Here is a 14358-nt window from a genome sequence, read left to right on the forward strand (position 1 = left end):
GTCTTTTAAAGCTTATCCACAATCACGGACATTGCCCAACACAGAGGACAGCTTATAGAGTGATGTGCACGTGATATGAAACAGCAAGATTTCCAGGAATCTTTCTTCTAGCAACAAAACCTTGTGACATGGCAAGTAGGCCACAAAATGATGGCACACAAATTAAAAAAAAAAATAGCGATTCAGTAAATACAAAAGATGAACTTCACAAAATAGTAACTTGCCCTAAAAATTACATACAAATCTAATCAGATACAAAATACCAATAATTTCTAAATCTCTAATATTTAAAATCACAAAAACCCATAAAAGAAAACAGGAAAACATTAATTTTAAAGGAAAGAAATCTTGAAAATTTCATGACAGAAAAATAATAAGACATCAAGGACAACTGGCAACAATGTACTATAAAAATAGAGGTCTAGCAGGGCCTGCGTCAGGGGAAACACAAAGAAGCATAATCGAGACAGGCTGGCACTTAAATATTTTGCTGGTTGGGTCAGACACTGGATACATTTTACAGAGACTTATATGGTATATGAATTTAAACTGTGCAGACAGAGCAAGAGAGTATTCTTTGTAGAATGACTTTTAATTTTTTATCTATAAATATTTTCTATTTTCTCCCATTGTTGCTTTAGAAAAAATAAGGGTGAACTTTCTTAGTTAACAGTGGTGTCATCTATAACATTGTCTCTATAGTAGGCATAAATGATAAAGATGAAAACTAAGGTTTTTGCAATTAATAAAGTCTTGAATTTGCAAATAATGGAAACATGTTTTTGTAATAAGTTGCAGGCAGTGTGGCACAGTGAGCAAGTCACTTCACCCACCTGTATTCCAATTTGAAAAAGAAATGTAACCAATTGTCACTTTGGATAAAGGGGTCGGCCAAATAAATGTAAATGGTATTTCTCATAGAGTTGCTTAAATGACACTGAATTGACCTCATTGTATGAGAAGTCTATGAGAATCTTGATAGCATGACTATGCAAAGAAGATCAAATTAAAATTATTCCAGTGAAGGCGGAAACATGATTTTGGTTTAGGTGTATATCAATGCCAAAAAATTTTTTAAAGTGTAGTCCACACTAATACCAGATTCTCTGTGAGCTTTAAACCACTCCGATTTCCTTGCAGGTATCACAGTCTGTGGAAGAAGATGCTACATTTCATTCTCATAATAACCCATAACCCATACCAGTACAGACGAAGCAGTATATGAAAAACTTCAGAATGTCATGTGGTAGACAGGAGGACAGCTGAAAGCTGTGTAGCAACAACGCTTCACTGATCTAGACTGAAAGCAGTGATTACTTCAAGCAGATTTTTTTCTTAGGCCAAATGAATAAAGAGCTCTATCTGAAGTTTGAAAAATACTTTTCTGTATAAAAATGGACTTTCATATTTTCCTAACTAGAAATGAGAACTGGGAGCATGGCAGATTGTATTAAGATCCTATAGTGTAAATGTTCAAAACAGTGCTTCCTGGCAGTGCATTTCCAACAGCTACCATTCTAGCACCAGCTCTGGAAGTCATTACCTCCATACTTGAAGTCAGAAATGTAATAAAAAATTATTTGAGGAAATGTCAGAAATAATGCAATGTTTGAGCAGATGTAAAAGAAACATGAAAAAAGGAAATGGTAGATATGGCACTTTTAGGAGTGTTAAGCAAAATCCCAAAAGTCTATTTTACTATGCAAATAAACACTGGCATACATGAAAATAAGGAAGGCAACACAGAACACTGGCAGACAGGCAAGAGCACTCAAATGACACAGTGTTAGCAGAAATATTTAACAAGGGTTTCACAAAGGCATTTACAAGGGGAGGCTGCAGTCATGCTTCGAAACAGGGCAGCGTAACCCATATCAGACATATCAGGTTCACTAAAGAGCAGGTTTGTATAGAATTTGGGACATTGATAGGGGATAAATTAACAGGGCCTCATGGTTTACTACGTCAAAGGAAACTAGAGAATTTATACTTCATGTACTCCTCTTTAATGGGCCTACAATTGGTCAATTAAAAGATCTGAAGTCACCAGACATTGTAAAATAGAAAAGGACTGTCTAAATAAAAAAGGGTGAAGGGTTTAACCAGCAAATTACATGCCAGTGAGGATAACTTCATTGTTGGTAATTATAATTGAGGAACTGATCAGAGATAAATTGGATATATATCCAACTGCCAACATTTTTACTCAAGAGAACTACTACTCTATTAGCAAATGTCACTTCTACCCAATCTGAGTTTTGATTATTTAACAGGTGCAGTAGATAGGAGATAAATTGTGCTAAATATATATAAAATGGCTCAGCAGCTAAAAAGAAACCAGATATCAGAGTGTAGCGTATTGCATGAAGCATCTTTATTTTTGTATCTGGTAATTGTATGCTTCAAAGATTGGAATTAAATTTAATTTTTTCCCTTCCATTTATAAACATCTTACAAAGACTACTGAACTTAAGATACTGATGTTTACTGATGACACAAACTAGCAGTCTAGGAGGCAATTATAAAGAAGCATCAAACCAGTGAGTTAACAGTGTAACATCAAGACCTATTTGAGAACATTATGGATAATATGTGTGGACAGAATTAATCTCTAATCTCTAATATCTAATCACCTCGACCTGAATGTCAATCACAATCTGCGACAGCTGAGGAGGATCAATGTTAGGAGGAGAGAGTGGCATGAAACTGAGCCATGCGGAATGGTGATCAGATTTTAGAAATTGAAGAATGGGCACATTACAGGGAGCTCCATGAACTTTGGGATTATTAGTGAGAGTTGGTGCTCCCTAAGTGCACAATAGCAGGCTTAACAGTAAGTTGCCGTCTCCCAAGGTCACAACATGAGGAGGCTGATAAGGGTTCTGGTTGCTTCAGGTTCAATGAACTGCCCTGTGAAGGAGTCCTTACACCAACACTGTGGTGTGTGTGCTGTTATTTTTCCATGAACAGGTCATTATAATATTTTATATTAAAGTGTGAAAGTTTATAGATGTACAGATTTAATCTAGAGTAGTCTGATAATTAAAACTAAAAGAAGTGTACAGTTTGAGTTAAGGAGGCCCCACCACTTGCCAGTACTACTATAGACAATCTAATCCAAGATGATGCACCAAGCCACCAGTACTTAAAATAAAGAATAACAAACTGTCAAAGCATAAAAGGCAATTTAGTCACGTGTATAGAAGAGCTTGTTATGCAAAGAAAGTTCCACATTTTGGGATTATAAATCTGCAGAAATAGCAGTGTATAGTTGTATAGTCATGGGGCATGGGGCTCTACTTTAAGGGAGGTTTGTGTGACTCAGGCCTTACCTACCTTGGAGAAAGCAGCCATAATGAAAACAACAGGGAATACAGATAAATAAACAGATGCCCCCAGGATGAAATTTATATACACACACACACATTTAAAAAGAAGGAAAAGAAAACAGTGAGGCATAACACAGGCATCTTGCTGTAGGTATAAGGGAGCCCCAGTAGTGTTTCTTGACGCACTTTTGCTGAATAATTCTTTGGCTGAATTTGGTGGGCTACTCTTGAAGTGATGCTACCAACCCAGCACACTACAGTATACAAGAGTGTAGTAGCCATCGCAGAGTTTTAGAAGGTGAGAAAGATATCACTTCCCACAATTAAGAATGCAGTCTGCTAAGGAAGAAAAGCCTGATCTGCCCTTTCCTATATAGCTCCATTGTGTTATGAGACCAGTCCAACCTGTCATTGTTGTGGACTCCCAAGTACCTGTAGATGTGCACCATTTCTACAATCATTCCCTGAATATTGACAGGACATAGAGGCTCTTTCGTGAATTGAAAACCAATAACCAGTACCCTGTTTTTGCTGATGTTAATGTGCAGGCAATTCTCTTTTGCACCAAGAAAAAAACTACTCCATTTCTGTCTTCTCCATACTCTGTTTTATCCCCTTTATGAGTACACCCTAAGAGTGCAGAATCATCTGAGAATTTTTGCAAGTGACATAACTTATTGTTATATTTATAGGAACTAGTGTTTATCATCATTTATGGTTAAATATGTGGAAGGGCCATTAAGATATCTACTAGCAGGTTATATTACAAAAACAGAGGAATATATGAGTTAAGCCTATAGTTTTGTCTTGCGTTTATTTTCCATTTTTCTTATTTATTCCCACTTCATTTCCTTGTTTTATGTTTACCTTGTGTTTGTTGTTTCCTCTGTGTACCTTGCCTTTTTTCTTGTTTATCTAAGTAGTTTATAACCCTTAGGAGGAGGCCTCACAAAATCCAGCATTGTGCTTCTAAGAAGGAGTGTTCCATTGCTGTAATTTCAGGAAGGGCCATGGCTGTTGTAAGAGCCCCTGAATCTAATGCCTCATCTCCAGGAGTAGTTCCAGTTTTGCTACCTGCATTTGTGGCAAAGAGCACTTGTAATTATTGTTTTTTTACTAGCTGCTTTTTGTACACCTTTTGGTCTTTTGTTCGGTATCTTGAATCCACACTTTGGGAGGGAGTTGATATTAAGAGTATGGTTTTGTCTTGAGTTTATTTTTCATTTTTAGTTATTTATTGTAATTTATTTAGGATTTATTGTCACTCCCTTGACTATTATTCATGTTTAAATTTGTTTTTGTTTTTTTTTTTCCTGGTTCTCTGCGCTATGTCTTGTTTGCTTGCAGAGGTAGAGCCTCTAAATTTACAGCTCTCAGGTTCTGTGGTCATTAGGGCTGCATACACCTAACGGGTTGTGAAGGACAGCCGGGTCCCATGCCCGGCAGGGACGCCCCTGCTGCTTATGTTTCGGGGGAGCCACCATGGGCAGTCCAATACCTCCCCTGGGACACTTGGTGGCAGCCTCACTGGCCGACAGTGATTCCCCAACCACCTGCAGGGTACCATGGGAGATGGAGTCCTCTAGGCCCGGGGTGGCTGCTAGGGGGGGCTATCTGCTTCCAACAGCCCGGTTGGACGAGTCTTCAGCCCCACCCAGAAGTGCAATTAGGACCAGGTGGTCAATCACCTGGAACGCTTCCGGGTGGCCTATAAAAGGGCCCAGCCACCACCACTCAAGGAGGCAGAGTTGAGAGAAAGAAGACTGTTATATATCCGTATTTTCTGTGTGCGTTTTAACACAAACAAATTCCAAAGGGTGATGAACAACAGGAACACTTTATTTTACAAACTGAACCAACCGCAAACGCTATTATCCTTCTCACACACGTGCCTCTCTATTGCTTCTTTCACACACACTGCTCTAAACTCCACACCCCCTTATTTATATTACACATGTGCACATAACCATTCCCTTTACCATATAATAACATTTACAAATGAAGATGTATACATAACACTCCTCCCCCTTAAGTTTAACAGGTAATTTATTTATTTTTTTTAAACACATTCTATATTCTATACACATTCCATCTCAAATTTTACACACAGGTATTATACAGACAGAATACAGGATGAAAACTGTCGCCCCCAGTCCTTAACCCACAGTTCAAGGAATTATTTTGCCCTTATCCTGAGAACTGAATTCCTATCAAAACCTCAATGTATTAAGTCAGCTTCTTAACAACTGAGTCTTTGTGGAGGCCTTCTCTCCCTAAATGGACAGCGCTTCTCTTTTTAAAATGTAGACGAATCTGCTTCTTCCATTTCAGGAATTGGTGCATTCCCTTCATCTAAATGAACACTGTCCAGAGGGGTGTTCTTAGTGTTGTGTACCTTGGAAGCATCTATCATAACTGAGCTGCTTTGGATATTTTGAGTTCCTGAGGTAACTGCTTTTGGTCCATCTAATGAAAGTGGTGAACTTAAAATCATGGGTTCCACGTTTCCACTATTTACCACACTGGCTTCAGCTTTCCGTAGATGATCCAAGTGGACTCGTCTAAGTTATCCATTTACGTTGACTACAAAATTCCTTGGCCCTTGTTTTCTGCAAACATTTCCTCTAATCCATTTTTCTTTCTCCCCTTTCCAGTTTTTTTACCCAAACTGCACCATTCTCTGAGATGTGACGTTCCATACATCTGGAAATGTCATGAATGTGTTTTTCATGGTTTTGTTTATCTGTTATTGTTTGTTCCATGTTTGGCTTTAGCAGGGAGAGTCTAGTTCTAATTTCTCTTTTTAAAAACAGTTCTGCAGGTGAATGACCCGTGACTGAATGATGAGTGCTTCTATACATTATCAGAAAGTTTGCTAAACAGTGTGATAGAGATAAAGATCTGTGTGTCTTGGCACCTTCCAACACATCCTTTTCAAGTGCCCTTTTCAAAATTTGTACACTTTGTTCAGCTGCACCATTTGTAGCTGCATGGTATGGAGGAATCAAAGTGTGTTTAAATGCCATTTGATTGTATAAATCTCCTAAATTCTTCTGATACAAACTTTGGTCCATTGTCCGATACCAGCTCTTCCGGAATTCCATATGTTGCAAATAATATTCTCAAAGTTTCAATTGTCAGGGTTGTTGTTAGCCTAGTCACAGGGAAAACCTCAAGCCACTTAGAATGGCTATCAATAAGGACTAGAATATACTGCTGGTCTTTCTCAGCAAAGTCCACATGAACTCTCTGCCATACTCTAGTAGGCCATTTCCAATAGTGCAAAGGGGTAGGTGGTGGCTGGTTACGTACTGCACAACATGCATCACATTGATTTACTTTTTTTTCAATTTTAACTGTCCATATTTTCGTGCCAAAGCTTTCATTCTGCAAATTCCCAGGTGTGATTCATGCAATTCTTTAAGTAACTGCTCACGATACTTAGGTGGTATAATTACTCTGCGACCCCAAAGTACACATCCTTGCTCAGTTGAGAGTTGATGCCTCCGAATAAAAAAAGGTTGCAACAGCAAATTTTGCACCTTATCTGGCCACCCATTTAAAGTTAAATCAAGCACTTTAGATAATATTGGATCATGTTTGGTTTCTTTTGCAATATCAATAGCTTTTACAGGAAGCTCATTTGTGTTAGACAATGTCCAAATGTCTGCAGTTTCTGCATCTACGTTTTCCCTTTGCTGCTGAGGTAATCTTGACAAAGCATCAGCATTGCTATGTTCTGCAGATTTTCTGTACTGAATGTCATAGTTATATGCAGACAGAATGACAGACCACCTCTGCATTCTAGCAGCAGCTAAGGTAGGTACTGCTATTTTAGGACCTAGAATCGACAACAGAGGTTTGTGGTCGGTGAGCAATGTGAACCTTCGGCCATATAAATATTTGTGAAATTTTTTTACCCCAAAAATCAAAGCTAATGCCTCTTTTTTGATTTGGGCATAGTTTTTCTCACTAGAGCTTAATGTTCTTGATGCAAAGGCTATAGGCCTCTCTTCGCCATTTTCTACATGTGATATCACAGCTCCCACACCATATGGTGAGGCGTCACATGCTAAAAATAAGGGCTTTTGGGTATCATAATGGGCCAGTACTCTACTAGTGGCCAGCATTTCTTTACATTGATTGAAGGCTGCTTTGCACTTTGAAGACCAGTCCCATGTCTTATTTTGTAACAACTCATGAAGTAGCTGTAATACTGTAGACAATCTAGCCAGAAACCTTCCATAATAATTGAGTAGGCCTAAAAATGATCTTAGCTCTCCAATATTTTTGGGTTCAGGAGCTTCAAGGATGGCACTCACCTTTTCTTTTGTTGGGTGCAAGCCATCCTTGTCAATTCGGTGCCCCAAATACTCCACACTTTCTTGCATAAAACTACACTTTGCCTGTTTCACTCTAATTCCATATTGTTCCAGCCTTGACAACACTACATCCAAAATCTGTAAATGCTGCTGCTCTGTTTTAGCAATAATTAGGATGTCATCCAGAAAACATGTGACATGTTCTAATCCTTGTAAAATCTGGTCCATTACCAACTGAAAAATGGCAGGTGCGCTGGAAACTCCATATGACAATCTGTTGTAGCAGTATAAACACTAATGGGTGTTGACCACCAGGTATTGTTTTGACTTCTCATCCAGCTCTAACTGTTGGTAAGCATGCGACAAGTCTAATTTGGTAAACAGCCTACCCCCAGCAAGAGTAGCAAACAAATCTTCTGCTGTAGGCAGTGGGTACTGTTCCTCTTCTATACCTTGATTTACTATAATTTTATAGTCACCACATATTCTGAGTGACTGATCACTTTTTGGTACCACTACGATTGGGGCAGCCCAATCGCTTCTTTCAATTTTAGAAATTATTCCAGCCTCCTCTAATCTATCCAGTTCAAGTTCAACAGCTTGTTTAAGTGAATATGGCACAGGCCTTGCTTTATGGAACTTAGGACTAATATCCGGCTTCATTTTAATTTGTGCTTTGAAATTTTTGATTGTCCCTAGCCCTACTTCAAATATCTTTTTGTGTTTAACCAAAACCTCCTTTAGTGACAGTGGTTCAAGACTTTTAATTTGAAAAAGACTGGCCCAGTCTAATTTAAGAACTTTCAACCAATTTCGCCCCAGCAGCGCTGCCTTACTTCCTTTAGTAACAACTACCGGAAGCACTGCTGACTGCTTCTTGTATTTTACTTCCACATCTGTCTTACGTATCAGCTCAATTCTTTCTCCTGAATATATTCTTAAATCCATAAACATTTCTTCTAGTTGCTTATGTGGCATAAACGTTTTACACCATGTCTCTGATATTATAGAAACAGTGGCTCCAGTATCCACTTGCATTACTATGTTTTTTCCTTCCAGCATCACTTCTACTTGTATTTCTTCAACTTTTTCACAAGCTGTGAACACCGTACAGACTCCTAAGTCACTGTCACTAAGATCAATTTCTTCCTCTTTAGAAAACAGTTTGCTGCACCTTTATTCTCGGTTTTGTTTCTGCACACGCGGGCGCAATGACCTGTTTTAGAGCAGGAGAAGCATTTTTCGTTTTTGAACTTACACGTCTGAGCATCATGCTTGCCCCCACAGCGATAACATTTGTTGTCCTTATTAAAGTCCTCTCCTCCCCTTCCGTAGAAACTTAATACCGTTTTCTTTTTAAATGACATGGGGCGATATTCTTTTTGAGAAGACTGTTGTCCCGAGCGATACACTTTCCGAACCAACTCCGTTTGCAAAGTGAATTTGCAAGCCAGTTCCTTCGAGTTTTTAGCAGCAAGTTCCATAGCCAGCACCGTTTTACAAGCCTTATGAAAAGTTAAGACTACTTGCGAGAAACGTTCTTTCTGTATTTCTTCGCTGTATATGCCACATACTAGCTTATCTCACAGCGCCTTTTCCAGAAAAGTCCTGAAATTACAACTCGCTGAGAACTGTTTCAAGGCCACAACATATTCTGCGATACTTTCCTCTTCGCGCTGGTTTCGTTTATAAAAGCGGAACCGCTCCGCTATAATCAAAGGCTGTGGTTTGTAATGTGCTAACAGCGCTTCTTTCAGCTCCGAGTACATCTTTGTACTTGGAGTAGCTGGCACGAATAAATTCTTTAACAAGCCGTAGGTCTTTGCGCCTATAATAGACAGAAAAGCACAGACCTTCTTATCCTCTGGCATGTCGTTTGCTGTCATCCAGAGCTCCAACCGTTCCAGTTAAGAACTCAAGTCCTCCTTGGATTCTTCGTATTCATATATTTTTCCTATTTGAGCCATTGTTGCTTTTGCGTTGAGTTTGCTGGACCCGTCTAATCGCCAATTTGTTATATATCCGTATTATCTGTATACGTTTTAACACAAACAAATTCCAAAGGGTGATGAACAACAGGAACACTTTATTTTACAAACTGAACCAACCGCAAACGCTATTACCCTTCTCACACACGTGCCTCTCTATTGCTTCTTTCACACACACTGCTCTAAACTCCACACCCCCTTATTTATATTACACATGCGCAAATAACTATTTCCTTTACCATATAATAACATTTACAAATGAAGATGTATACATAACAGAGACGAAGCTTGAGGAGGAGTGGCGGTAAAGGAACAGTGTTTTGATTGGGGTTTGTTGTGCTTTTGGACTGTGTATTGCCTGTGAGTCATGGGGAAGACATGCGCCCACGGGTGAAGATACATAAAAACCTTTAGTTATTTCATACGTGCCTCAGTGTCCATCTGTGTCAGGTCAGGCGCAATAAAGCGCCTTTGTTACAGGGTATTTAAAGAACTTTACTGTGGCATGGTTCTCGTAACTGTGTTTCTCAGCTCCATTCTGTGTTTCCCTGCTGTAGGTCTTGTGGCTTTTGACAATTTTGATTAAGCATTTTTCTGGCTCTTTATTTTAATCTTTTAGTTTTCGATTGCAGACTCTTGGCTTTTTGGCTATTTTTTTAAGTTAATTTCAGTTTAAGTGCTCAGTTTTTCTTCTCTTCTTATTTTTACATTTTTGAATTTTTCTTGTTTATTTAATAAATCAATACAATTAGTGTATGGGTAAGTTGTTTAAGTGTTTTTTGGGTTCAAAGCACTATAAGACTATAAAATGCATTGACAAGACTGTGCAGTACATTAAGTTACTGCACTATCCTTGCTGATTAAGGAAATGCAATGTCAAAAATGAAAATAATATTTTAAAGACTGCAGGCTCGAAAAAGTAAAAAGGAGAGGGAACCTAAGTTATGTAAACAATATCAACTGCCCTGTACTGTCCTTCATAAAACAAGGACATACATTTTATCCTTCCAGTTAAATCTGAGGAATCACAAATTATAGATACAAAGATTACAGAACATTTTCACTCAGGGGATTACCAACTTCTGGACACATCTTTTGTACAGTCTATAAAGAGGGTAGACAGTCTGAATAATTACAGAGTGAGAAGCAGGACATAGAACCAACTCATAGTGCTAAGCTAGGGTCAAAACAAAAAGTCAAAAAAGAGAAACTTCAAAGCCAAGTCATAAACCAAAATTCACAGTAAAAAAACAGAGCTTTGTTTCAAAATACCAATAACCAAAGTTCAAAAATAAGAATTATGCTAATTTTGGTCCAATCTAGGATACTAGTAAATATTTTAGGGTGATCTTTATACCTGCACATCAAGTATGAGACAAGTGGCACGGTCTCAGTGCTTCATGGGAAAACTCCATGGAAACATTTGGCACAACCCAATAAATAGCCATGCAGTCCTCAAAACAAAAATAGTGTTGAAAAAGAAGCTAAAAATGTAAAACTTCTAAACTGAAGCTTTAAACAGAATTCAGATTTCAGAATGTGATTCATTGAGTGTTAAAACCATTAAAGCAATGCCAAGCTTAACACTGCTGCTTCAGGGACACCCATAAAAACACCCTCAATGCATAACAGCAAGCTTTTACTTTTAATGTTTTGTTTAACAAATAGTTGGAAAAGGACTTGATTCCTTTCCAGCTCGGTTAATTGAAGGTACTGAATATCTATTGTCTAACAGTCTTTTTTGGTGTATTATTTTGATGTTATTGAAACATAATCACTCATCTACCAATTTATGACTCGAAGAATTGACAATTGTCCAATCTTCCTCCTCTGCTTTACAGTATATTTCATATGCTCTAGCAATGTGATGGCTACACTATCTTCAAAAAACAATCTTTGCCCATGCACAGTGACCACTTGAGCCATACTTTGTTTCATCAACAGTAGGGAGAGTCCTATCACTTTTTGTCTTGTCACACATGGGCGATTAGGAAGCAGTCAAAGAGCCTTAAGGTGAGTAAAACATTGCGAGATAAGGGGTTGTCACGTGGTACTTACCCGAACTCTTTTCTCTCATCAACAGAAAACAAGAAGAAAAATAATACCGCAACTTCTGGGTTCCAAAATGCCCGTGATGACGTCACTTCTGGCCACCACCGATGACGTCACTTCCGGCCCCCACAAATCACCTCACTTCCGGCTCAGCAGAAAAACGTTGTTTCCAGATCCTGTGGCAACATCACCACATTGCCAACCGTTTCCTGTCACATGTGTTTTGCTTCCTATATAACCGCCATTTTGAAAACAGTAAATTGTTCATTGTACTTTTTCAAGAGCTTTGAATCATTGCATTTTCTTATTGTCTGACGACAATATACGGAGACGGTCCCCAAATCTTTATTTTTGTACTTTGTGACGTTTATTTGACCACAATTGGCGTAGTCGGCAGGATTGTTGTTCCAATATGTCTGAGGAACAGGACCTAAATACAGTTCTCTCCACCATAATGGGAGATCTACAAACTTTAAAAATTGAAATGGGAGAGACGAGGACCCAGTTAGCAGAATCGGAGGCTCGTGCTGCAGCAAGAATACAGATGGAGATCGCTCAGTCACCACCCATTGCTCTGACAACTTTAACGGAATCGGATGACATTGAAAACATTTTTTGATCTTAGAACATACCGCTAAGCGGAACGCATGGCTGAGGTCGGAGTGGGCGTACCAACTGGCTCCCTACCTGAAAGGAATGGCACAGAGGGCTTATTATGATTTAACCGAGGAGCAGGCTGCTGATTATGACGCTCTAAAAACAGAAGTATTCAAGCGCTACAGCATATCCCCGGAGCAGCAGGCAAGAGAATGGAGGGATTGGCAGTTTGACCCAGAGAGGCCACTAAGAACCCAGGGCTTCGAAGCCTGGGGAAAGGTCTGTCGTTGGCTACGGCCCGACATAAATGATTCCCATTATATGGCCGAGCTACTTGCGTGTGAGACCTTTGTGCACGCCCTCCCTGAACATACTGCCCAGCAGGTCCGGAAGCATACCTTCGAGGATATGGATACTCTAATAAAGATCACGGAGCATCATTAGGTGGCTTGCAAATAGGGGCGATCAGAGCGGTTCTCTCGCCGAACCCAACAGGTACGTGGGGCAGCTCCTGAGCCCCCCCGACAAGCTCCCGAACCTGCCGTCCGTAGAAGGGACAGACCAGCTAATCCCCGCTGTTTCAAGTGTGGGGAGATTGGACATCTGTCCCCGAAACTGTACATATGAGCCCATGGATTGTTCGTTGGTGAAGGGAGAAAGGTTTTGTGCCACAGTGAATAACCCTTTGTTTCTTCCTTATACAGGTTCAGTTATTATAAATGGCAGAAAGGTATGGGCTGTGTTTGATTCTGGGAGTAACATTTCTATCGTTGCTGCCCGTTTCGTTTTACCGCATTGGTGGACTAAGATCAAAACTAGTCTTAAATGTATTCACGGGGATATCCGGTATTATAACACAGCCAGATGTGTAGTGACAGTAAATAGTATCCTGATGAGCATGGCTATGGCTGTATTACCGGATCCTCCGTTTCCAGTCATACTTGGTAGAGATTGGAGTGAAATTCCCAGTGGTAAAAACGTAACTGTACTGAAGAAACATGTAGGCTTAGTAATGGAAAATATTGATCCGACTGCCTTCATGCCATGTCCCACAGTAGCACGGGCTGATACTAGCACCCAATGTGAAAAAATTAATGTCCCATCGCCCTCTGCGGGAGCTAATACAGTTAACGTGGAGGACGTGGAGGCAGAAGCCCCTCCCTTTGATGTCACGCAACACCTTCATCATTTAAAAGAGTACAGTGGAACTATGATTCCTTAAAATTTGCCAGGAATGCTAGTGTCCACCGAGGGTTATACAACTTTGGATCCCATGCCACCTACGCCGTTCTTTATTATTAAAAATGAATTATTATATAGAGTGGCAGATCACGGGGGTTAAGTGCGAGCATCGTTGTTAATCCCATGCACTTTTCGGTGAAAAGTGTGTGAATTAGCACATGCTCACCTTCTAGGAGCCCATTTAGGCTCCGAAAAAACTTTAGAGAGGATAAAACTCAGATTTTATTGGCCGGGAATAAATGAAGAGGTATGGCGATTTTGCACTTCTTGTCCGGAGTGTCAACTTCGCCAGATTCCAAGAAGGACTCGAGCTCCTCTTGTTCCCCTTCCCCTTATTGATATTCCATTTGAAAGAGTCGGAATCGATCTCGTAGGACCCTTGGAACCCTTGTTAAAAGGATTTAAATATATTTTGGTATTAGTTCATTATGCCACTCGCTTTCCAGAAGCTGTTCCATTGCGCTCAGTTAATACTAAAAACAATGCACGGGAGTTAGTAGGGATATTCGTCATGTTGGGATCCCCAAAGAAGTTTTAACAGACCAACGGACTCCTTTCACGTCGGAGACATTCAGGGAAATCGCTAAATTACTCCGTATAAAACATCTGAAAACGTCAGTCTATCATTCCCAAACTGATGGGCTGGTAAAACGTTTTAATCAAACCTTAAAACAGATGTTACGTAAAGTAGTTACTGAGGATGGAAGAAATTGGGATCAGTTACTTCCCCTTGTTTTGTTTGCTTACCGGGAAGTCCCTCAGGCCTCTAAAGGATTCTCTCCTTTTGAATTATTGTATGGGAGACAACCCAGAGGGCTTTTGGATATG

This window comes from Polypterus senegalus, chromosome 3 (assembly GCF_016835505.1).
Source record: "Polypterus senegalus isolate Bchr_013 chromosome 3, ASM1683550v1, whole genome shotgun sequence".
Taxonomy (NCBI): domain Eukaryota; kingdom Metazoa; phylum Chordata; class Cladistia; order Polypteriformes; family Polypteridae; genus Polypterus; species Polypterus senegalus.